Source organism: Protomyctophum bolini (assembly GCF_963924005.1).
Source record: "Protomyctophum bolini genome assembly, chromosome: 21".
Taxonomy (NCBI): Eukaryota; Metazoa; Chordata; class Actinopteri; order Myctophiformes; family Myctophidae; genus Protomyctophum; species Protomyctophum bolini.
The window spans coordinates 17554662-17579311 of record NC_137882.1 but is presented as its reverse complement, the minus strand read 5'-3'; the positions used below and the strand labels follow the sequence as shown (position 1 = coordinate 17579311).

The window sequence follows — 24650 nt, the reverse complement described above, 5'->3', positions numbered from 1 at the left end:
ATGTGGTTCTGACTTCACAGTGGGACTCGCCGGCTATGCTGTTGACAGTTTTCCCTTTCTGCTGCTTCCTCCGTCCGTCTTTGTGCATTCCACACCGCTGTAAGCCCTGCGTCTGTGAAATGGGAGCGTTTCGGCGGCTCTTGGTGAGCTCCAGACAGACCGAATACTGAGGAGATCTGGGGATCTTCCTGTCTTCCTGTCTGTCTCCATGTCATGTATCATATCATTTGCTCACAGACTAAGAACGTTTTCAACCGCATTCTTCTCCTCACTGACTTCTTATAGAAATTGGAGACACACTGTGCTACAAAAATAATGACAAAGACAAAGATTGCTATTGCTGCTATTTTATGACCACTTCCTGTCCCTTTTTTTGGAAAACCGATTTTTAGGTTGTTCTTCTTTAAGGGACATGCAGGGCTGGTTCATTGTATTTTGTGGTCGTTCAGTTCCAGTATTAGCCTGTAGAGGGCATGCCAAAACAGCAATCTGGTCAAGAGCAGTGGGGGGCCCATGCAGAGACCTAGAATATCCTCACAGGAGAAAAGCACTGGGGGACTCGTGCCTCTCTATAGGAGGAGTAGTGGAGGAACACTGTTATGTTTCAATACAGAGAGACAGACACTGAGGCCTTTATTGTAAAGGGTGTCAAACCTTACGTTTGCATATAGCCCTGTTCATTGTCAACAGCTTTCCCAACCCTCACTCAGATGTGTGCTGCTAACACAAGTTAGCCTCATATATAGCATAATTGCCTAAATCATATATTTTTAAGGTTTTCCGGGAAGAATAAATAGGCTGAGCCGAGGACATAGGGCCTATGTCATATAGGCAATAGGACATGGGCAATGAAGCAGCAGTGTAGAGTAGAGTTTAGCCAGATATGTAAATTTGACCAAAACATTACTTAGCCAATTTAGCTATTCTGAGGCTAACAAGATGCAACGTTTTGAGACAGTGAATTATCCTAAATGGCAAATGACAATCACTGTACATATAGGCTTATATCTGTAATTTAACATCAGCAATTTAAATTTGAACTCACCTGCATCTGTCTTGCTACAATGGCAATTCTGCACCCTCAAAGATGGAGTAGTTCAACGGGGACGATTGATTGGAATCCGCGGAACCCTCATCTCGTTTAAAACGCTTTAGAGGCCCCTGAATAAACCATGACTTATCTATTGCGATCACGTTACCCGGGCCATCATTCATTTAACCATTTATTTATTACTCCATTCATCTACATAAATATTTAACTATGTCTTGGCATCTTTATGGACTGCTTGCTCTGCCGCTCAATTACAAGGAAGCCGTGTCCTACCCACGGCCATATGCCTTCTATCTGGTGACACTATATCTCCACAATTTATGGATGCCAACCCAGGGCAATAGCGTTCAGTTGGGTTTTTTACGTCTATCTGTGTATAAGTATATTAATCTGGGCATAATGACTGGCTGGCGACAATATGCTCCAGCATGTATGCCCAGTAGGACAACTATCGCATGCATATATATGGCATACAATAAATGGAGTGCTTTCTCATTATTTGTTATTGTATAGATTAACTGGTGCCCCATCTGGGATCCTCATGCATGGCAGGCGTTTAGTTCAATGAGGCCAGTGTGACATATATAGTGGATATTGTGAGAGCTCTAGTGAATGTGACTTAGTTTGTAGCAGCTTGACAATGGAAGAATTTAAAATAAATTGTACTATACATAAGTATATTTACGTATATGTGTGTATGTGTTTATATATATCGTCTCTGTCGAACATTGTATACGTCAAAAACTGTTACTTTTCAGGATCCAAAATGGCAAAAGTATCAGATCGACAAGCTCGAAACGCCCCGTTTCGCAGCGCATTTTGAGCTTGTAGATCTGCTACTTTTGTGTGACGCTGTAGTATGATCAAGTATGGCATTAATTTAACACAAACAGTTAGGATATGAAGATATGAGGTTTCTCCCTGGCAGCAACAATTTAGGCCTGTGTGTGTGTGTGTGTGTGTGTGTGTGTGTGTGTGTTTATATACCGGTGTATATATTTATATTATCTAGGCTAAATACGGTGCATACACAGTATGTTGTATACCCCATGTATTATCAACCCTTACAAGTCTTCACTCCCACAGTAAAAAGGCGAGCTCGCTCTGTTTTTTTTTTGACGAGGTGAGTGTAGAAGCATGTGGACGTGCGGACCCGTAAACACCCACCATGGGTCCTCCTTCAAAGTGATGAACAGCAACAAAAGAAAGCACGGCTTGTCTGCCGGAGAGACAAAAAGAGCATTTGACCACCTGGGCGCTCGCACATCATTTTCTCATGCCGTTTCTCGAGCATGACAATCGGGCGAGATCCCCTCCCCCCCATACACACACACACACACACACACACACACACACACGCACACACCTCCCCCTCTCTACTTTATATGTGACCAACTCGACCGTAGTACTCCTCAAGTCTCGTACTGCTTCCCTTGTTCATTGATGTGGATCGCCTGGCTCCCTCCGTCGTACTTATACCTTCCGGAAGGTTCTCCAAAGAGGGAGGGAGGGAGAGCACTACACAGACCACAGTTTGACCTGCAGGTCTTTGGAAGACGCTTCCCTTTGCGTCACCATTCCGCCCTGCAGGTCGCTGGTCACTACACCGACCACCACGAGCTGTAAATTGATCAATTGAGCAGAAGATGAAACGGCGCTGCTGTTAGAGTGCTTCTGTTAAGCTATACATGAAATATCTCTCCCTGAAATTACTTCCCAAGGCCTGAAGATGTCTTCCCCAGTCCTGCCACGTGCAAGACCTCAATGCTAACTGTACAGTAGAGTGTAACAATTGCCATTTTTGCACTCCATTTATATACGTTATATAAAAGCGTTGCTGTTGGGAGGAAACCACCTAAGTCCATTTTTGAGGTTTTTCAGGAGGGGCGCTGTTATCATTGTACATCAACCATTCATTGTCGATGGCATTTAATGTTGGACAAGAATCTACACTATAGCTGAATATAGGAGGGGCTGGCGGCCCTCAAATATATACTTTCTTCATATCCTGATTTTGTTTTATTTCCTGACAAATGAATGTTTCTCCCCGACAGCATAGATATAATATTGTATATTTCACTGTGGTATCACTCTGTGGGCGGCTGGCTGCTGCAGGCCCAACCTGTCCTCCACAGAAAGGTGATAATGGTACGGTGAAATCACCATTAAGATGCCACGGCTCAGCTCAGCTCACACACCATCCGTCCCATTCAAATCGCTGGATAATCAGCAGCAAATCAAACTTCCACCTCCCCCCCGCCACCCCGAAGTTAACCCGTTCCCCTCCCGTCTCTAATGGGCTTTCTTTCTCGTCGATTACAATCAAAGGCACTTTCCCTTACACAAACCCCCTCTTTCCCTCATGTCCCGTCCCATCACCCCCCCCCCCCCAAAAAAGAAAATCATCAGAGATTTTCAATAATAGAGATGTCTGCACGTGCGTGCGTGCGTGCATGCGTGCGTGCATGCGTGCGTGCGTGCGTCCTGACTGTATAGCTCCATATTGATGAAACAGGAGAATCACAGCCAGGGCTCTGTGCCGTGATCTCCTTTGTCCTCGTTGCTTTCTTTGATGAAAGCTTCAGCTCCATGTCTTTGATACATGGAAGCACTTACGAATAGATTTCTCTTCTCATCCCTGTCAGGAACGTTGGGGGGGGGGGGAGGAAATATAAACGCTCAGAAATCTGTGTAGCATTTTAAGTGGTGTTTTAGCTCTTGAGAATTAGAGATACAGTTGTCTTGCCCGGTGTTGTTTTGTAGACAATTTACCCGTCATGAAAATACGAGCAAATCACCATTTTGTTTGGTTTGGTTTCAGTTTTGCACCTACTGAGCACGAACTGATATCCTCTCATATAGAAGACTATTACAGTATACTCCTCACGTGTTCTATATGCTTGAATATCATATCAAAATTCATACTCAAAAACTGACTCCTGCTTGCAAACGCGTGCATGCACCGCATGCGCATCTATTTCCTCCGAGAAGAGAATAAATGAGTCACTCACTACGGCTATGATGTTTCTTTCAATAGAGCAGATGTCTCGCTGGAGCTTGGATGCACTCCCAGATATACAGGCCTCATACCAAAACAGTCCTCACTGGCAAAACAAACCTCCCCCCTCCGGAGGAAATGTTATACTACTTCCATACATTACTTTAAGCCAGTTTCTCAGAAATTAGACAGACTCCATCAGGTCTCCGTAGCTAGGCCAAAGAGACTGACCAGTTGTGTCCTGCTGGCTCAGCTGGTCAGCAGCAGTTCTTGACCTGTGCAGTCTGCCGGGTGTAACATATGAAAGACATGTCTGGCACGCCACTGCTGGCTTTTGATAGCATGAGAGCAGTGCTGGAAAGTAACCAAGTACATTCACTTAAGTACTTTACTTGAGTATTTCTACATCTCACTACATCTCAGAGGCAAATGTTACTTTTTTCCCACTACAATTACCACTACCGGTAGTTATACTAGTTATAGAACATTATTACAAAACATGCATTTACCACTTCAGCCCTATATTTAAAATGTGAAAATAGACAATCTACAAGCTCACAATGTGTTGCGATGCGACACATTGTGCATCTTCTATTTTCAAAAGATTTGTATACATTTTAGACATACGTACGATAACTTGTGAAACAGGTCATTCTGCATAACAAGTACTTTTACTTTTGCTACTTTAGGTAAAATGTTATGCCAACACCTTTGTACTTTTATTTAAGTACATTTTATTCAAGTACTTTTTGAATTTAACAGAGTATTTCTATATTGCAGTATTGATACTTTTACTTAAGTAAAACATGAGAGAGAGAGAGAGAGAGAGAGAGAGAGAGTGAGAGAGAGCACTACACAGACCACAGTTTGACCCGCAGGTCTTTGGAAGACGCTTCCCTTTGCGTCACCATTCCGCCCTGCAGGTCGCTGGTCACTACACCGACCACCACGAGCTGTAAATTGATCAATTGAGCAGAAGATGAAACGGCGCTGCTGTTAGAGTGCTGCTGTTAGAGTGCTGCTGTTGAGCCATACATAATATCTCCCTGAAATTACTCTGTGAATCACTCGCCACTTTGTGGCAGCTATAGGACGGACGTCAATGCAAAATGTTCCCAAGGCCTGAAGATTGTGAGAGAGAGAGAGAGAGAGAGAGAGAGAGAGATATGTGTGACTGGCAGGCCATGTTTCTTGTGTCTCCAGGCCCCTGAAACAGCCGTCACTCTGTGAGGATGTTTTCAATCCCCGGGCTCCAAGCGTCTGCGCCATCCGGGAGAGGGTCAAGTTTGAGCCCATCAATCAATGACCAAAGGGCGGGGCCTAGCAGCGGGCGGCCATCAGCGGCCGCTCAGACGTTCAATAGTGTCGGTGCCGTTGTGCGTCTGACTTATCCTTGGTGGTTTGTAATTATGTGTCCTACCGTATGTCTGACATATTGAAATGACAGTACCAGAAAACTATTTGCTCATACGGGGGAAAAAAATCCAAGGACAATATGAGACACAGCATTTAACTCAAGTTACCCTCCCTGGATCTAGTGGTATAGACGTAGACATATATAGGTCTAAAACGCATTGGATGACCATTATATTGTCATAAAATAACTTTGTTATAGACTGACAATAATCACACTGCAAAACTTTTTTAGTTTTGTTTTCAAAACTACATTTGGTTTCATCGTATCATATGAAATTGGTGTGGGGGGTTTTTCCACCCATGTCAAATACATTCACATTCATGACCTCGCACAAGACGGCTTCACACGCGTGCACACCATGTGTACGTGCATTGACACGTTCAGCCTCCATGTCACTCCAGTTGAAAGGGAGAAAGTCATGAAGCGGCCGTTTGTTGTGCCTTGCCCCCCCATCTTGGGTCAGCGTTATGGGGGGGCACACACACACACACACACACACACACACACACACGTGTTATGCAAAGAAAGACCCAAAGAAAACCCATACTTTTACACATAAACCTACAACTCCCATCCACCACACACTCTCTCCCCGGTGTTGATTTAGTTTGGGGGCGGGGGGGGGGGGACTCGGGGAGCAGCAATGGTCTGGAACAAGGCCTTGTTTTTAGTGCGGGTCAAACTCCGGCCAGGCCCGAAGGCAGCCATACGATCCCTGGCCGGCCTCCCGAGGTGCCTCTGGTCTGGGACCTGTTTGAACCTCCACCTGCTGAGAAGGCTTCACTTAGATACATTGTTCAGGCTGTTCTCTGAACACTGCGGAGGGGGAGCCGGGACAGTGTGTTAAAGTCAACACGGCGGGATCAGCCTTCTCTTTGTACCGGGCTGTGAGGGTGACCTCCATTCCTGGACCATGAAGAGTGGAGAGACACACACACAGCACACTGCAGCCCATGTGGTCTCGAACACATGGGCTGAGAAGTGTGCAAAGTTGTTTTTCTTTTTTTTTCTTTTTTTTTTTTTTGCGCCCCCAACTTTGAAATGGTCTCGGGAATGGCTGAGTGAGCGCCCCCCCAAACCCAACCCCCCCCCCCCCCCCCCCCCAGTATACGTTATTTTTCTGTACTGTGAATCATGAACATTTCCCATCCAGCTTTATGTTACAAACAATCACGCGACAGCGTGTGCACAACTACTGAGCTTGTAGATCTGCAATATTCCGCGTGCGACTATTAAGTATAACGTTACGCATGCAAAAATCCGGACCACTAGCCCTATGCTTAAAGTGGCTGTTTGTGCCGGTTGGCAGACTATGTGTTGTTCTCTGCCTGTAGTACACCCTACTTGTTGGAGGAGGCGGGATGAGAGGGCCATCCATCTCCGGCTAACAGCCACCAGTCTGGCCCCATGCTGGAGTCCCAGAGAGAGGAAGCTATCGCTCACAGCACAGGAGCACATTCCCCTCTCACACAGGGGGGACAAGGCCATTTAACCCACCAAGGTCTGGAGCTACCATTCTATTCTGTAGTGTGTGTGTGTGTGTGTGTGTGTGTGTGTGTGTGTGTGTGTGTGTGTGTGTGTGTGTGTGTGTGTGTGTGTGTGTGTGTGTGTGTGTGTGTGTGCGCACAACATGGTTGCCTGCGTGCATTTGTCTACTTGTGTACATGCACGTGTGTGAGTGTGTTCGCCTGCATGTGACTGCTTGTGTCTGTCTGCGACTCTGCGCACGCCCGTGTGTGTTTGAGCACACACGTGTGTATGTTTAGATGCGTGCGCATGTGTGTGTCTGAGCGTGCGTGCGCATGTGTAGGTGCTTGCGAGTGTGTGGGCACGTGCGTGTTCTGTGCGTGAAACCATTAGCACCGCGGACGGCTCTCTCTCGATGGCATTCTATAGCGCTGCACCACGCTGTTAGAAAGTGATCCTGGGGCAAGGTCAGCAAACCACATATAGCACATCTTTCAAATGCTATATACCTGTGACCCCCCCACCCCGTCTCTCCATCATTCCTTTATCCCCCCCTCACAGTGGCATGGGGTTAGCGTCCCTGGACGTATAGAGAGAGACAGAGAGAGAGGCTTGGAAGGAAGGAAGGAAGGAGTATAACCAGCCTGAGGAATGGACACTGGGATTGTTCCTCCGCCCTGTCGGTCTCTAATGGTGTCGTGTGCCCCCTGCCATCGTCGGGATGGAAGGTGTTTAGCGCCTCACTGTTTTTGCTTTGACAAAGTAGGGACACTAACACTCCCCCAGACGGTAGGGGCCCTGCCTGCACGCCTGGGCAACGTCCTCAGGTTGTGGGGAGAGACACTACCTAGTATATAAGAGACCCCGGCTCCCTCCCTCCCCCTGGTTGTCATTTGTACCATCAGGGTGCTCCTTCCTCTTCCACTGAATCACAGGGTAGTTGTTGGGTTGTTGGTTGGTTGGGTGACTTTGAGGTGGCTGTGCTGCTGCTAGGGGCCCCTGGGAGAATGTCCCTGTTTTTCTGCGGGGTGGGGGCCATTTGAGAAGAACAGGGAAACCCCTGTGTTTTTTTTTATCATGATTGATTTTGTTTTGGGGGTTATTTGACATGGATCATCACAATTGCATTGCACAAACCAGGTGCATTGCTTTAAGTGTTTTAGCATACATGCTATTTATCAACATCTGTCCATAGGAGGCTTTTAATATAATAGTAAAAACACTGGTTGCAGCTTCCAGACTCTGCTTCGCACAGCAAAAGTGCTGGAGAGCCCTGACCACCATGACACCCCTACGGCCCCCTAGCCATGGATGAGTGAGTGAGTAAAATAGAGTGAAAATCAGCAGTGCTGTGTGTGTGTGTGTGTGTGTGTGTGTGTGTGACCCGAATGCGAACCCAATCAGTTGACTGCGCATTGTGAATGGGCTGGCTGCTCAACAGTTTCAAACAGACACCCACACATTCACACACACATACTGCCCTTCCTTGGAGTGGTTGGCACCGCTCAAAAAAGTAAAACATAGTCAAAAATACTTTGACAAACCCCTAATGACCAGGGGGAGGCAGTATAGAGACCAGTATTACTGCATTGTTTTGTGAGGGTACCTCCCTATGGAACACGGGGAGAACATGCACATTTTTTGCTGAAACATTGGTCATCTAATATATATGTTTTTTCCATCATGACTATGAGCTGTACAACCTCTCCTTCCTGTTTTCTCAAGAACATGCAAACTCGTCACAGGCCCTATTACCAACCCTACCTAGGGTATGGTCGCTCAATAGACACAATGAGTTGAGTACACCATGCAGTGGTGTGTTAGTCTATTTGTGAGTATTTATTATTTAGGGTAGCTGCAAGCAGTGATAACAGGCACTTTGAACAGGCATAACTCATGCGTCATCTTTCTGTTTGTCTGTATGTTTGGGGTACGAACAGCTGCAATACCGCTGGGTGACCTAAAGTGGCACTGTTGAGCAGCCTAAAAGGGCTTATTGCTTGGTCCCGCCTTATCGCTTCTTGCAGCTATATGTTTGTTATTGTAGTTGAACAATGACATTCTCATTTTATTATTATTATTTTAAGTCTTAACTCTAGATGAACATGGCCACCATCTGTGTTGACACGCGTTCGTTTGCAGTGTTTGCCCTCTAGTTTTACAGGTCTAATTGAACTCAGAGGCGTAGGAGACAAGATCTGTGTAAAACACGCTTCCTCACCACAGTCGGGCGCACACAGACATGGTGAGAGCTCCTCCACCCCTCATGTGTAGTGCACTGCTGCTCCCAAGTGTTACAGGATTCGTCTAATTAAAGCTGCAGTCCTGGAGATCACTTATAATGAGGTATCGGGTCTTCAAGGTAATTTCCACTTTGCAGCTTGCTTCTGCGAGCGTCATGTGCCTGTGTGCGTGTGTGCGTGTGTGCGTGTGTGCGTGTGTGTGTGTGTGTGTGTGTGTGTGTGTGTGTGTGTGTGTGTGTGTGTGTGTGTGTGTGTGTGTGTGTGTGTGTGTGTGTGTGTGTGTGTGTGTGTGTGTGTGTGTGTGTGTGTGTGTGTGTGCGCGCGCGTGCATGTGCGTGTGCATGCATTCTTCCTCTGGTTTATTTTTTTGTGTTTTCTTTTTTAATTGAAAAATGTTGAGTCAGGTTGTCTCCATCTGTTAAGTGAGAGGCAGCATGACCACACATAATAATGACCTTTGCAGTCCGTCTGCTCCACAATGAACTTCTGTTGCAGAGCGACTCGCTTCGCAAACAATTTGCGGGCCCTTTCCTCCACAAAACACACCTATATCACGTAAAGCAGTGGTTCCCAAAGTGGGGTCCGGGGACCCCCAGGGGTCCTTAAGGGAGTTCCAGGGGGTCCCCAGCTAAATGATAGTTTGGAACCAAATGGACCCTTATGGTTCTGTAACTCTGAGTTAAATTAACATACATTTTACAATATAAATTGGGGTCCCAGAGATAGAAATGCCATTAAATGGGGGTCGGTAGACTAATATGCATGTCAAACTCATAGGTCAAACTGGGTATCCTTGAAATTAAACGAGTCGAGAATCAGAGCCGTACAAATCTTCTCTTATGGGGTTCCTTGGCATATCTTTTCAAATGGAGGTCAGCAGGCTAATTAGTGTCAATTTGGGGCTCCTTGACATTAAAAAGTTTGGGAACCACAGACGTAAAGACACCGCAATGATTTTGAGAATTGACTTTGCATGAGTAAGGGACTTGGCTCTTTTCCCTTCCATTGTCACGGCACATCTTTATCTGTAATTCATAAATCGTTCCTCCCTTTTCCATTTCCAGCCCCAGGGGTCAAAGCTAAAGCACACGGTTGACAGTAGTCAACAATGGCTTTTTGGTCATGGCTCACAACGTCCACATTTCAGCACTGCAGGCAGAGGTCGTCAATTTTATTGTTTAAAAGTCATTCTGCCTAACCTTGATTGACTCCATTTTCTTTCATTTCTTGACCTAACTACCCGTTCAGTCCCCGGCGCCCTTTTCCCGTTCCAATCACTCGATGGCCCCCAGTCAGCATATGTATTCACTACGCAAGACCTCTCCCGTTTCCACTGTCTCCCCCCATTGTCTCCCCCGCTCTTTCGTGGACAGTTCTATTTCTGTAATGGTCCATGGTCAACCATTATCTTCCCGCTACACATTTTGTCTGTGTAGCGGGGTGTATGGGCGAAAATGCTTATTTGCCCATAATATACAGATTGAGTCTTTCACCTTGGTGTCACTGCATTCCAAAGGTAGGGGAGTACCACAGATACAGTATATCTTGTATATCTTGAGAACCATTCTAATTATCGCCTTCAAATTCACCGTGTGTATGTCCCTGGTGTAAAGTCGTTCCTCAACATTACCACCCAAGTGAGTGCTGTGCTTGGCGTTGAGTCAGTCAGATAGGCGATCTCACCAATACGCTCATATCGAGATTGTAGCTTTTTGTTTGTTTTCAAATTTTTGATCTCATGATTTTGTAATCCCTTTTTCACCCGGTGCCAATTGCCTAAACTCTAATTCCTGGGTGCTACTCTCCCTCTGGTGCTACTCTCCCTCTAAGCTCATGCTTCCTTCAATGCATGAGGAGTGAGAAGGCCGCTTCTTATCACCTGACACGGGGGTGTTTCGTAGCGCGCGGGAGGAACATGTTTTTCCAGCCAGTTCCTTAGCCCTCCATCAGGCTGACCAGGGAGAGGCAGTATAGAGACCAGGATCACTGCATGTTTTTGTGAGGGTACATACCCTAGGCCTAGGGAATGCGGGGAGACCATGCAAACTCCACACAGAAAGGTATTTTCGCCAACCCTAGGGTATAGGCGCTGATGACGAAGAGGAGAGAACATGCCGGCCACAGCACCCACAGCGTGCCCCTCGATTGTAGTTGTTTTTAAGTAGACTTCCATGTCCATGTGGGCAGGACTGCCCCAAATATTCCACAGCTACGTGCACTCACAATATAGACCCCATAGCTAAGACACCCCATGGGGGAACCCAGTGATATATGTCCAGCTTTTGGTTTATGTGCAAACACAAACTTTGTCCTATACATAAACATTAAATACCATTGACAATGAATGGACAATTATGAGTGTTTGTGTAAACACAAACATTGCATATAACACAAACATTGATGACAAAAGTGAGGACGCAAATTGTGATTGGCCGGAATGAGCTGATGCATGATGATGTGTGTTGAGAAGAGCGCCCCTCACTTCACACAGGTGTGATTTGTGATGACATACTGAGATTCAATATAATGTATGGACAGTCCTGTGTCATGCTGACTCTTTATTTTACTTATTACTTGGGGCTCGGGTCAGTAGTGGTTGACCCGAGACAGTCATCCCTCAGAGACACATCCTACTGTATCTGTGGGAAAGAACACAGAATATGTGCATTAATCATCGGCACAGCATGCGGTTCTTCTTGGTAATGTTGCGCAACCAATCCTATAACAACAACCAAACCAAACATCGAAACCAAAGTGATATCCAGAGTTCGGTATGTTCTGCGTGAACGCCCTGACTGGTTACACAGTTACACTGGGAACAGGATGACTCGAAAGTCAGCCCGACCTAATAAATAATCATACGCGTCAATGTGATTGATTCAAGTAAACATGCGTAAGGGTTGTTTTGGGACGGGTTATGAAGGATTATCATCTCGGAATGTTCTGGAGGGACAGGAGCAGTCACAGAACCTGGTACTTACTTAACCATGAGCAATTGCTTTTTGGGGACTTGGGTTTTTGGTAAGGGTAATGCTCACTTGTTGCTCACATCTATACTGTACTTTCACAACTGTATTTTAAATTGTCAAAAATAATCAATTCAGCAATGCACCGTGAAAAGTGTACTGGTTAAGTAATCAATTGTCAGGTGTGTGGTTGGCAATCAATTGGCTGAGGCAGAGGCTGGGAATTGCACAGGTGAGGGGAGGCTGATTAGGCCCACTGGCAGAGTCTGATCAGAGCCTTTTGTTGTGGTTCTGGAGAACCGTGGGTCCGACCGACTGGATACCGGGCACTGCACTCCCTGTGGGGGTGTGGAACGTGTGTCGAATGGGGCAAACGGTTCTCGAGTTACGTGCATTACAACCGTACACACGTGCAGACAGACAGACAGAGACGTGGCGCATTTATAGTAGGATTGTTTATTTTTGGTCCTCGGGTGGACAATAGAGCGTCGCAGTCCCGCCCCCTCGAGAGACCCGGAAAATAAATCCCTGTTAATTTTCCTCATAGACTTTTCAGAAAGTATTTAATTAAAGACGTTTATGCCGCGGATAAAGCCAGCCAAATGTTTTGGTCCAAACAAAGAATTAGAAAGTAGAAAAAAACGTAAACACATTTTTTGTTGTTTTTCTTCTTTGTAATTATTTGTTTGGTCCAAAATATTGTGTTTGTTGTCATGATTTGTCACAACTCAAGTTGACTTCGTACGACGCTTAAAATTTCTTTAAATAAATACTTTTTGAAATGTCTATGGGAAAAATGCATTGGGATTCATTTCCATATAGAAAATTGTGACGAAAGATATGCATCGTAGAATCGATTGAAATCACTACCTGGTGAATCGTAATTGAATCGTGAGGGCAGTGCCATGCACACCTCTAATTTTAATGTATCCTGTATTATTCTGAGTAAAGTAAAGGGGGGCGTGGTTGTTATGACCAGAGTTCTCAGCATGATAGAGAGGGAGAGTGAGATGGGCAGGGAGAGGAGGGCCTATACCCATGCAGTCTCACCCAAACACGGTGAAAATTGAAATTCCATGCTATTTTGCCGTATTCCTGTGAGATGGTGTTGAGAGGGCAGTGAGTGACTGAGAAGGGAATGGAGGGTGGCAGGGAAAGGAAAGCGGGAGGTAAGGAGGGGGAGAAAGGGATAGGGAGAGAAAAATAGAGCCTATTTCATCCAGCAATAACCCGGGCCAATGCTGGGACCTGCAGAGCACTCTGATCAGCTATTTGATCAGTTCAAATATTATTATTTTGGGGGATCATGGCCTGAAGAGGTTGAGAACCACTGCCCTAACTGACCCTACCAACAACCCTAACCTAAGCCCCAATGTGTAATAATATCAACCATCTGTGATTGACATCAACATCTCAGCAAACATCACTGCAGAAGGAGCCAGCGTGTGACGGGCATCACAGACTCACATCAAAAACATGAAAGGATGTTGTGTTGTTGTGAGGCTTCTCTGCTGAGAGAGAGGCTGACATGTTGTTCCCCCGTTAGAGGCAGACAGTCAGAGAGAGTGAGTGTATACCGGAGACAACACTGGACACTGAGAGATACTGTAGCAAAATGGACACACTATACAATAATACTGCTGTGTGCGTGTGCGTGTCCTCACTGTGTCAGGCCGAGGAGTGCTGATTTAGACATAACCAACCCAAACACAGATGCCCGAGCCCTCTCTTCCTGTGGGTAACAGAAGGACACGCAATGTGTTCAAGAGGCCGGAGCTGACAGAGGGATTAATCCGGCGACAACAAATGCTGCAATCTTCTGGCTGGCACGAGCCGTGGCAGAAAGCACATATCATATGCTCGCACGGAAACTCACACAAACACACACAGACGCATGAATAAACACACCAGAGGATTAACAGCCCAAAACATGCTGGAGAATACTGTATTATTCATCTTGAAAACGGCAACTATCGGGTGGCGGTCACGTATAGCTGAGCGATTCTAGCCTCCCTTGAGCAGAGGATGGAACCTGTACATTTCTCTGATCTGAGCAGTGGTGGACAAAGTACTCAACTATTCAGTACTTGAGTCTATAGACCAGGAGTATCTATTCTAAATATACGGTAGAATATACTCCTGGTTAATGTTACTCCAGTACAAGTGAAAGTTTCCTACAGTAGTACGTATAAACAATACAACATATAAACGTGCATGCTTTTGAATATACTTAAGAGTAATGACAAAGTATGGTTTCTTTCAATTCAATTGCTGTATTAACATTTAGACATTAAAAGATTATATGTTTTCTATTTTCAAAGATACCGGTATATAATAATAAAAATAGAAGAAGCTCACTACGTGTCGCATCGTGACGCCTTGTGAGCTTGTAAATTAGCTGCTTTTTCAATATTTGAAATAGGGCTTAAGCGGTACAATGCACCTTTTCACTTCGTGTAGAAATGTAGTGTCAAAAATGCAATATTTGTGTTTGAAATGTAGTAGCGTGAAAGTCATAAGTAGTCCAAAATTACAAAACCTCGAGTAAAGTACAGATACTCAGATGAACCACTGGATCTGAGGTGTCATCTTTGGCTTCAGTCCGCCTGCTATCGTCCACTGGCCTATAGGATCAGAAACGGGTCTCATGGTCGCAGGGAATGTAGTTCCTGTAGGCGGAGACGACTTATCTGCGGTGTAAACAGTCGGCTCTTCTACTACATTGAATGGGAAAGTGACTGATGTTAGTCTGCTCAAACGTTACTCGTACTCTTTTTACTAACACTAACTTTACAAAGATGCCCAGAACATCGGGATGAACCTGCGTAGTTTATGGCTGCTCCAACAGTAGTGGCACCATTCAACTTTGGAGAGAAACGGAATGTCAAAAAATACACTGCGGTGGCTGAGACCAGAGCCATAGAGTAATGGTTGAGACGAAGCAGTGACGAAGCAATACATAACGTCAGTCTTACCCAATACCCAATCTTTCTGTTGTATATGAACACAAGGCTGCTGTACTTTATACCTCATACTAAGCATTTCAAGTTTCAATGGTTGATTTTGCACTTGATTGGATGCTCAAATAGCGATCTACGTACAAGCTCACAACGCGCCGCGAGCTTGTCGATCTGCTATTTTCAGAGCACAACCAAATGTAAAATGACTTGTCTTTTCGTTCTACTGGATCTCTTCTCCACCAGTCCCTCCCTAACATTTATTTATTTATTTTGCTGACGACATTGTCAGTATTGTGGGCACTTCGCTTTAGTCATCATGGCATAGTTTTCATTTAGTCAGTGAAAAAAGGTAGTCGACGAACATTTCAGTCACAGTTTTAGTCGAGGAAACCCAACACTGGACCTGTGAACATCTGGCTGCGATGCGGCGGCAGTGGAAGACGGGGGCCGTAGCAGAGTGAGATGAGGTTGAGTTCATGTGAGCCACCCCACGGTGCAGGACCGTAACAGCCATCAGTGCATCTAGCAGCTTACCACTATCAAAGCCTCACTTACTGTCCACACGCACGCCCGCGTGTGTGTCAGTGTCCGGCCGTTATGCGCCTGTGTGTGTGTGTGGCGCCAGTCAGCGTTCGTGTGGGTTTTACCCCTCAAATAACATAATCCCACAAGAGAGAGAGAGAGAGAGAGAGAGAGAGACATTTTTTGAGGATAAGGGTTGAACGCCAGAGAATAAATGATGGCAGCGGAGAGAGAAAAGGAGAGGAGGGGGGTAGGACCGTAGGAGGGAGGGGGGGGGGGGGGGGGGGGGGCAGAGCAGGAGAAAAGCATTAGTAGTTCCAGCCAGCTGCCAAATGATGCCCTTGATTGCCTCTCTTCTTGTGCAGAAACAGAAGGTGTGAGGGGTGATTAGGCCTGGGCGCCATCCCTGATGAACAGATGTTAATAACAAAGCCCATGTTCATTGTGGTTAATAGCCAAGCGCGCCAGGGCTGGCTGCTGAGGCTAGGGGAAAATCTGCCTCCATAGCTCTTCTCTCCTCTCCTCTCTCCCCTTCATTGGGAGAGAGATAGGCTCCGTGCACTAATGTTTTGGCTGTACACTAACGTAATGAGCATGGTATTTGCAAGAAAAGGTAATGATAATCAGTCACAGGGGCAGAGAAAACACGGCAAATGATGGTGCGTCGCGTTCAGGAGATAGAGGAGCTCAGGGTTTGTGCTGCTAACTTTTAGTTGATGATAGGCTTTTGATGATATCAGAGATAGAGGGGTGTTAATAAAGCTTATAGGATTGCGAGACTGAAATCAAGATTGCCTCATTTTTGCTCCTATACGGCTATCGTCAATAATGACAGCAACTATAATCCCGCACATAGCCTGTTGCCATTATACTTAATCGAAGCCAAGAATGGTAATATGTTATAAATTATACAAAGCAATAAGAAAAGGTCCAATAAACAAACAAGCATGCGGTACGGTGGACAGTATAAAATAAAACTCTTCCTCTTCTTGTTTGTGGAAGTCAAGTTACAACAGCTGCAACCAGAAAGCAATTTCACTGTTTCTAAAGAATACACAGTTTACTTATAAAACATTAAAAGAGGGGAAATGCTATAAATTATTGAAGTAAAGCAGATGTGGTAAATTGAATAGTTTTTTTGTTGGGTGAAAAGAAAAAAGAAAAGAAAACCCTTACTATAAGTATGTACGCCGGCACCAAACATATTTCTCCCCAGATACGCAGCATGGGAGAAGGCTCATCTCACACTCAAATATCTCCGTGGGGAACGGCAAGATGGCAGGGACACATGCCGGGGCCGCGTCTTTTTAACCCAGGCCCCGCAAACAGGAACATTGGCTACAGTGATGGGAAAAATGTAACATTTTCTGCCTGGTGATACCTCACTTACATGTTCAAATTGATACCTTCTCTGAAATAAACAGAAGGAGGTTGTAAGGAATGCACCTCACGTGGCACAATGACACTGCTCTTACCATGGCCGCTGAGAACTCTGTGCCATCATTCTGACTCGGATCATGTCCTTTTACGGGTTTTTTTAATATTCTGTTGAAACCGAGGGGGGGGGGGAGTATGGTAGTGAGGCAATAGTATCTAGAATAGTAGAGAATACTATCTTTATTGAAAGGATAACCCCTTGGGATGTATCATCTCGTTTTTGAGGGGGTCCTTGTTTGTCACAAAGAGTACAGTAGACAGAACAATATCACAAATACATCCTTGCATGCATGGACATGGACAACATAACAAAGGCTAGAGTACATTGGGCAATAGCTTGCGATTTTGAAACCTCCCTTGTTTTATGTTGTGGACAATTTAATTTCATCAATTCACATTCTTCAGGACATTGCTGGCCTTTTGTGCTTCAGAGATTAGAATTGAACGGAACATTAAAGCTATCGTTGTCGGGAGGGCAATTAATTTCCACATGCCAAATGCGTCAGTTAGTTGTCAATCCTACGGGATTTGTCTTGCCAGCATGAAGTCATGCACGTGTAAAAACAGACCTGAGGAAGGAAGGTCATATCGTATACATTCAGTCACTTACAGCAGTGGTGTGTGTGCGTGTGTGTGTGTGTGTGTGTGTGTGTGTGTGTGTGTGTGTGTGTGTGCATTTTAAACACTTTTTCTGTTCATATTCGTTGGCTATTCAAAAACAGCACAATGTACAAACAGCGACTCACTACGTGCCATGCTGCGAGCTTGTCTGCTGAACATTTTCTGGTAGTCCCTGGCACAGAACCTTTTCAGATTGGAGCCCACAGCCAAATATATATCAATATATCAATGTGGGGGTCGTTTGAGAAACACTGACTTAAAGAGTCTCACCAATGTATCCGGCTGATATCCGTACCATTTTATGTTGTCAGGAACATTTCTGCTTTACAGTATGCATTTATTACATTGGTCCCCAGCAAAGATTTTACTGTATACCGTACTGTTAAAAAATGTGTTAATGAAGTAGAATGAATGAATGAATGAAACAAACAAACAACAAAAACCTGCCACATACCCCATGCCCTGCACCAGGGGTTATCATTTCTCAAACTTTGTTATACTAAAATCTATGAGAGATTTTTTTTGGCGACCTCACACTTTCAATTTATAGTGCTATTTAAAAGTGCAGGGAATAAAGAATATCCTAAAATGAAAGCATGCATTGCTGGCCTTTATACATGAATATTCATCAGAAAATGAAGTTAAAGCAGTAATTCCCGCTGATTTGTAGGCCTATATCTTATCAATGAAATGAATGAATAATATTGTGGCTCCAAAAGACTCTGTCGCAACTCACCCCCCGCGTGAGCTAGTTTTCTTGACGCAGCTTGTTACCTGCCTGGTGTGCTGAGGCTCAGCTGGAGAATGGGCTTTGATTCCACTAAAACGCTACAATATCAATAAAAGCAACCGTAGCAACGGAAGTGTTTTTGTAGCCTACACACATTTGTAAACCGAAGCATTATTTGTACAAAATATGTTGCCACAACCATCAGTTTCTTGATCCGGCTCTCGATTTTATCATTGGCCACCGACTGTGTTTTTCTCCATTTCGGCCCGCAGCTGCTGGTACCGGTCAGAGTGTCGGTAATGTCACATTGCGACCCGTAAATTGAAATGTTTGTTGACTCAAGAGCCCATGGGGCTTGTGTTTGCTGTTTGCTCCTACACAGTGACCCCCTAACCTGACTCCGCCAGCTGGTGGCAGCAGTGAGTTCCTCCTCCTGCTCCTATCTGGTCCCATTTCTGACCGGAGAGATATTATGCGGCCGCTAGAGGCGCGGGATCAACGCGATACTGATGACGTATTGAAGCGCTGCCACAGTGCAAATCTGAACACAACCTAACAAGACTACAACTCAAAATTATTATGGAGATATGTCAATTTAACTCAGAAGGAATGCAAATGGAACCAAGCAGACCCGTGGTCGATGTATTTGTACCCTCTCGCTCTCTGAGTAACAAAAACAACCAAAATGGCTCTTTTAAGCCCCCCGCTTATATTGAACATAATTCCTGCTAAAATGTATCGTTTATGAAGTTACAGCTAAATTAGTTTCTGTGCCTCTGCAAGGGCTTGTGTGTGTGTGTTGTCCTCTTGTTCTCGGTCGGTTGGAGCTCATGTGTGTATGAGGATAAGACATTTTGGTTGCCAACCGCGACCCCACTTTGGGTCGCGATCCATTGTGTGAAAACCGCTGCCTATACACAATCCAATCTTGTGGAACTCTCCCGAAACAATAAGAGGTTCTTATTCCCCAGGGGACTGTTTTTATTCGTGCACCCTTGCAATTGGAGGCAGATTAGCACAGGAAAGTGCTGAGCGTAAAATCACATTGAATTAACCACTTGGCCTATATCGTTAGTTGACCGGGGTCCCCCAGGGCTCTATTCTAGGTTGACTAGTTCTTTTTTTTTCTATAGATAATCGTAGGTTGACTAGTTTTTAGTTTTTTATAGATCGTACAACAGACAGACAGACAGACAGACGTAGAGGGGATTCAAACAGATCATTGTAAAATTAAAGTGTAAGTGCTAAAACAAATTAATACCATTAAAGTGCAAGTGCCTGGACTATACCTGCTTTTGCAAAAGACTTAAAATGCTGAAGAGGAATGAAGCTGGACAGCTTCAGCCGCTGCTGTATAGCGTGTTTCAGGTTGAGAGGGAAGAGTAGGACACAGCCTTTTTCAGAGGTGGAAAGTAACTGAGTATAGCCTTCTGTACTAGTAGGCTACCTCCATCTCAACGGCGAATATTGTACTTTTGACTTCATTACAATTATTTGTCAATTGTAGTACTAGTACTAGTTACTTGATACTTTTACTTAAGACATTTGAGTACTTCTTCCATCAATGCCGTTTTACCAAGTCCATAGGGACTGAGGGCAATGATGCCCTGGGAGTGTTTAGCCACACTGTGTGTCAATGTTTAGTAGTATTTCTCTCAACACCAAATACATCTCAGCCAAAAATTGCCCCCATCAATGGGATTTTTACTTCACTTGATAACAAGTCAGGCGCGGCAAGGCCTTCTGTCTTGGGATGTGTGTGAGTGAGTGCCCGCGCCGAGCAGCGACGGCCTCGGCAGGCACGCCACCCGAGCAAACACACATCACTTCCATCCAGCCAAAGGGAGAACAACGCAGATATAGCCCACCTCTTCTCACAAATCCTTCAGTTGTCTCCAACAAGGTCATGCTTTGTATTGAGAGCCGAACGTGTTGCTCTCGTTCTTGAACACGTGTGCATTCGCAGACACCAAATTGTAGTATAATAACAAGCATTTTGTTGACCCTCGTATGTCAAGTATACTCAGGCCTTAAGGGTCAGGATTCCTGACCCGAAATATATTGCAACAAATTGATGCACCACTTGTATCAAGGACTTTGACCTCTAATGACACTTTAGGGTATGGCTATAGTACTGATTGCACATGTGAACACTGTCACTTTTTCTTCCACTATTGCACTGATGATTGAAATGGAAATGGATGATTGTCATGATTGCGCTGACTGTAATGGACACTTTATTTGTTTTGGGGCGGGATACGGTGAGGACACTGTAACCTTGTGTTGTTGTTTTTTCTGCATAGTGCAGGATAGTATATAGGTGTATACTATTGTATACTGTTGTTCTGTCTTGACGGTGTCTCTTAATGTTTTTGCCTTGTATTGCGGTATACCGGTGCCATATGAGATTGGAAAGATTTTATAAATGTATATGTCAGGAAAGGGAATAGCATGGTGGATGAGCTGAGGGAGGTGACAATTAACCAAATATCTAGTAGATTAAACTAACACGTTATGGATATTTGTCATATAAAGATATGACTTTTATAGTATTAACATGAGATGCTGTGTATATATATATACACACACACACACACACACACACACACACACACACACACACACACACACACACACACAGTATTGAGAGATATGACCCACAGCACAGACAGGGAATTAGCATTCACAGTGTTATCACTGTTCCCATAAGTCGAAAATGCCAGATGACAGAGAACTGATTCACAGCGAAATGACTTACTGTAGCCTTAGAGAAAAAGATGCCACAGTTGTTGGCCTCCACATATGGTCCGTTCTGCAGATAAAACACACAGTTTTGTTTTTCTGGAGTGAAGACTTCTAACACAGTGGTCAGTGAGACCATTTATTGTTTGGTAGAGAGAAATCAGATCAGAAAACATGCTGATAATTCCCAAGTTACGTATATGAACTTTTGTAGTAATGAGGTGTTTTGCAGTCTATTCTTAATGCTTGTTTGAAGAAAACATTAAATGTGCGTTGGTAACCACTGACCATGTTTCTTGCAGCAGATTAGTTTTCTCAGGTACCTACTAGATTTTACACACAACACTAACAGGGTTCATAATCCTGCTCAGTAACTGTAGGAGTTTTCGTTTGACAGAGGAACTCTCAGATGACAATTGCACACACAGAGCTCCAGCAGCAGTCCACGCCCTCAGCTCGTACATGTCATAGTCATGGGCCCACTCAACGTTTCCCCAATGCTGAATCTGGTATTCCTCGTCTAGTCTGGAAATCAGCACAGTTAAGCGTTTGTCAATCAAGCCAAGGGACAGCACAACTGACTTTAGCTGGGTAATCACATACTCTCTAGAATCTCGGAACCTAGACGAGGAGCCGATGGCAATATCAACAGTTTTCAATCCAGTGCAGCACAGGGTCCTTTGGATTCTTCTGTAGTTCAACCAAACCTGGAGGCTCATCCACTCTGTAACAGTATCAGTGTCCAAGAACTTCATCCTCCTTGCGTTGAGTTGGATTGTCCAGCGCTGTGTTACACAGAGTGGTCATGTGCATGGTGTAGAACTTCAGTATGTCCTTCTGAGCATCCCATTCTGTTGCTACAGCAATGGCCAGAAGTTCGTTTGGCACTGTGAACAGCTTCCCTCCCGGCATTTTCAGTTTCCTGCGGTCCAGGTTGATCTCGTACAGTGATATCTGTGATATGCTGACATAAAACAAATGGCCTCCTCTCTGCGGCAGCAGTAGAATATGGATTGTGCCTTGAAGAAAGAAGTGACACTTGATGTGAGGTGAAATGCCTGCATGTCTCAAGCAAGTGGACAGTCTCACAATACCTTTCAACATTGTAGTGGAATTAGGGTATGCATACAGTATACATACATACGGAGACCGTCTCCCTAAAGAACTGGGGTAACCAATAGCAATCGACAAGCTAGGCTCGAAGAGGTGACTTTAAAAAGATAATTGGTGCAGCCCTGTCAGTCTCCTATGGAGACACCTGATCTGTCTGTCCCATATATGCACATGACCATACTGTCAGTCTCCTATGGAGACACCTGATCTGTCTGTCCCATATATGCACATGACCATATATATTCACCTCACAATGTATGAATGAATGAACCATTTGGTAAAGCGCTTTGAGCACTTGGAAAAGCGCTATAAAAATGCAATTAATTATATGCATATCGGTGCATCGGATCTGTGGCTCTGGATAACCGGATCTCCATATATGCCTATAGGCATATCGGTTTGTTCATGGTTATGTCTGAGTCTGAGCGGGGTTGTGGTCCTGCCTATAATGGCGTAGGCGTATCCAGTTTGTCAAAGTCAGAGTGAAGTGGTTGTGGTCCGCCGGCCGGCCGGTAGCCAATTTTAATATATTATTAATATAGGATATTCTGTGTAATTACTTTTTCTACTGTAGAATTCATTCTTTGCAACTGTTTTCAGTAAACCCACGCAGTTTCTTGCTTCTTTTCCGGCTCAAATAGCTGCGTAGGATTTTTCAAGTTAAATTGAAGTCAAATGCCTCTTCTCTCTTACATCTCGCAATGAGTATGACAGCAGTGAAGTGTCCACTATGCCAAGTGTAGGGGGGGAAATCGAAATGCTGAAATTCAGTGATATAGCCCCCTAAAGGCAAGAATTATGTGGAGATGACAGTGGTTGTTCCTTCAAATTGAAAGGAGACAATGCTAGTTAAGAGTTATATTCCCGCCGGTGTGCCTCCTATCTCAGGCATCGTGCACTGCTGTTTAATGTAAACTCATGCTCCATCTACCTTCTGTTCCATTATCCACTCACCAAACCTTCGTCTCGTGCACACTTTCCACACTCCCCATGCTGTCCCACTCTATTTATTGAATACATCTTTTACTCTGCAACATTTTTCCACCTGAGCTGGCAGTTGCAACTTTTATAGGGCGGGGTGGGGGCGGAGAGGTGCACACAGGGGCCACGGAGGAAACGAGGACCCTCGTATTTTCATTGCACGCATCACGCTTCGGCGAGCGAGAGAGGCCATCTAGGCTGAAATGAACGAACAGGGAAGATGACTTAGACGTTGCCTCCTTTTTTGTTGTTTCATTTATTTATTTTTTCTCTTGTTTATATTATTTAAGAGGGGGTGATAGCGCTTCGCTGTTGCTCCCACCTCACCTCATGAAAAAATAAGGAGTCAATAGACGGCCACCAGCTGAGTGGAGGCGGAAGGAGGATTTAAAAGGGTAAATAAACAGCAACCTGATCGACAGAACTATCTATTATTCAATGTCATCTTTTGGCATCAATTTAACAGGCGAGCCAAGGGAACTCGACACAAAACCAATAAGCCTTTGTTGTAGGCAGACACAATTAGCCTATATCTTGTAGTTGTCATGGTCACACATAGTAGGTTATAACGGTGATTAGTGGGGGCAAGCAAATACCCAAGCCAAACCGTCAATAGCTTCCTCTGTCATTTCCCAGTTAGCACTATAGGCAGACGACATTAGCAGCCGTACCTTTTGTGCCTTTGCAGGGTTCCAGACCTCTGCACAAAGCGCCAGTGTTAATCATGTCTCGCCTCCTTTTCTCAGCTCAGCATTATGTTGTGTCACATTGTGCCTGCATTTCTCCATACAGGGAAAGCGAGCGCTCTAACAGCCAAACCTGTTCAAAAAAAACAAACGTGTGTCTCTAAAACCTTATTAGACGCAGGTCAAAGCGGGGCGAACGCGTTGACGTGAAACTCACACCAGCCACAGACACAGTTACAGCCTGGCTTTGTGTTCGTGGCAAAGGCTTGGGCTTTCCAGCAGAATTACACCCGCTTTGTTTAAATAATCAAGGGTTGACCTGTGGGGTTAAACCCCGTAATTGAAGTGATGCTTCAAAGAGACGAACACCACCTTCTCCTAGGCGGTGAAACGCTGCATGGAGCGAGCAAGAGAGACAGGGGGGCTGCCTCATGAACACACACACACACACACACACACCCTCTATCTCTTGCACACACGCACACACACACACACACTTGCACACACGCACACGCTTGAAACACATGCGCGCGCGCGCACACACACACACACACACACACACACACACACACACACACAATGCACATAGGGTGGAAGAAGGCGGTAATGGGACACCCAGATTGGAAGCCACTGTGGGAGTGCTTATTCTGTCATACAGCTGCTCTGCTCTGCTCTCTCTCTCTCTCTCTCTCTGGTAAATGGATGACTAAAATGCC

At 45.0% G+C, this 24650-nt stretch overlaps 1 long non-coding RNA gene and 1 pseudogene across 2 annotated transcripts in view; one reads left to right on the top strand and one right to left on the bottom strand.

The window, feature by feature from the left end:
- Positions 1-24650, top strand: part of LOC308336388 — a 668236-nt gene that overhangs the window by 234946 nt on the left and 408640 nt on the right. The window lies entirely within an intron of this gene.
- On the bottom strand, positions 6251-23259 carry LOC308335982 (ATP synthase mitochondrial F1 complex assembly factor 2-like; annotated as a pseudogene). The gene is made up of 6 exons: positions 23222-23259; positions 21505-22173; positions 21171-21224; positions 13807-13874; positions 7833-7954; positions 6251-6372 (listed from the first exon to the last, which is right to left on the bottom strand). The product of its transcript is annotated as an ATP synthase mitochondrial F1 complex assembly factor 2-like (transcript).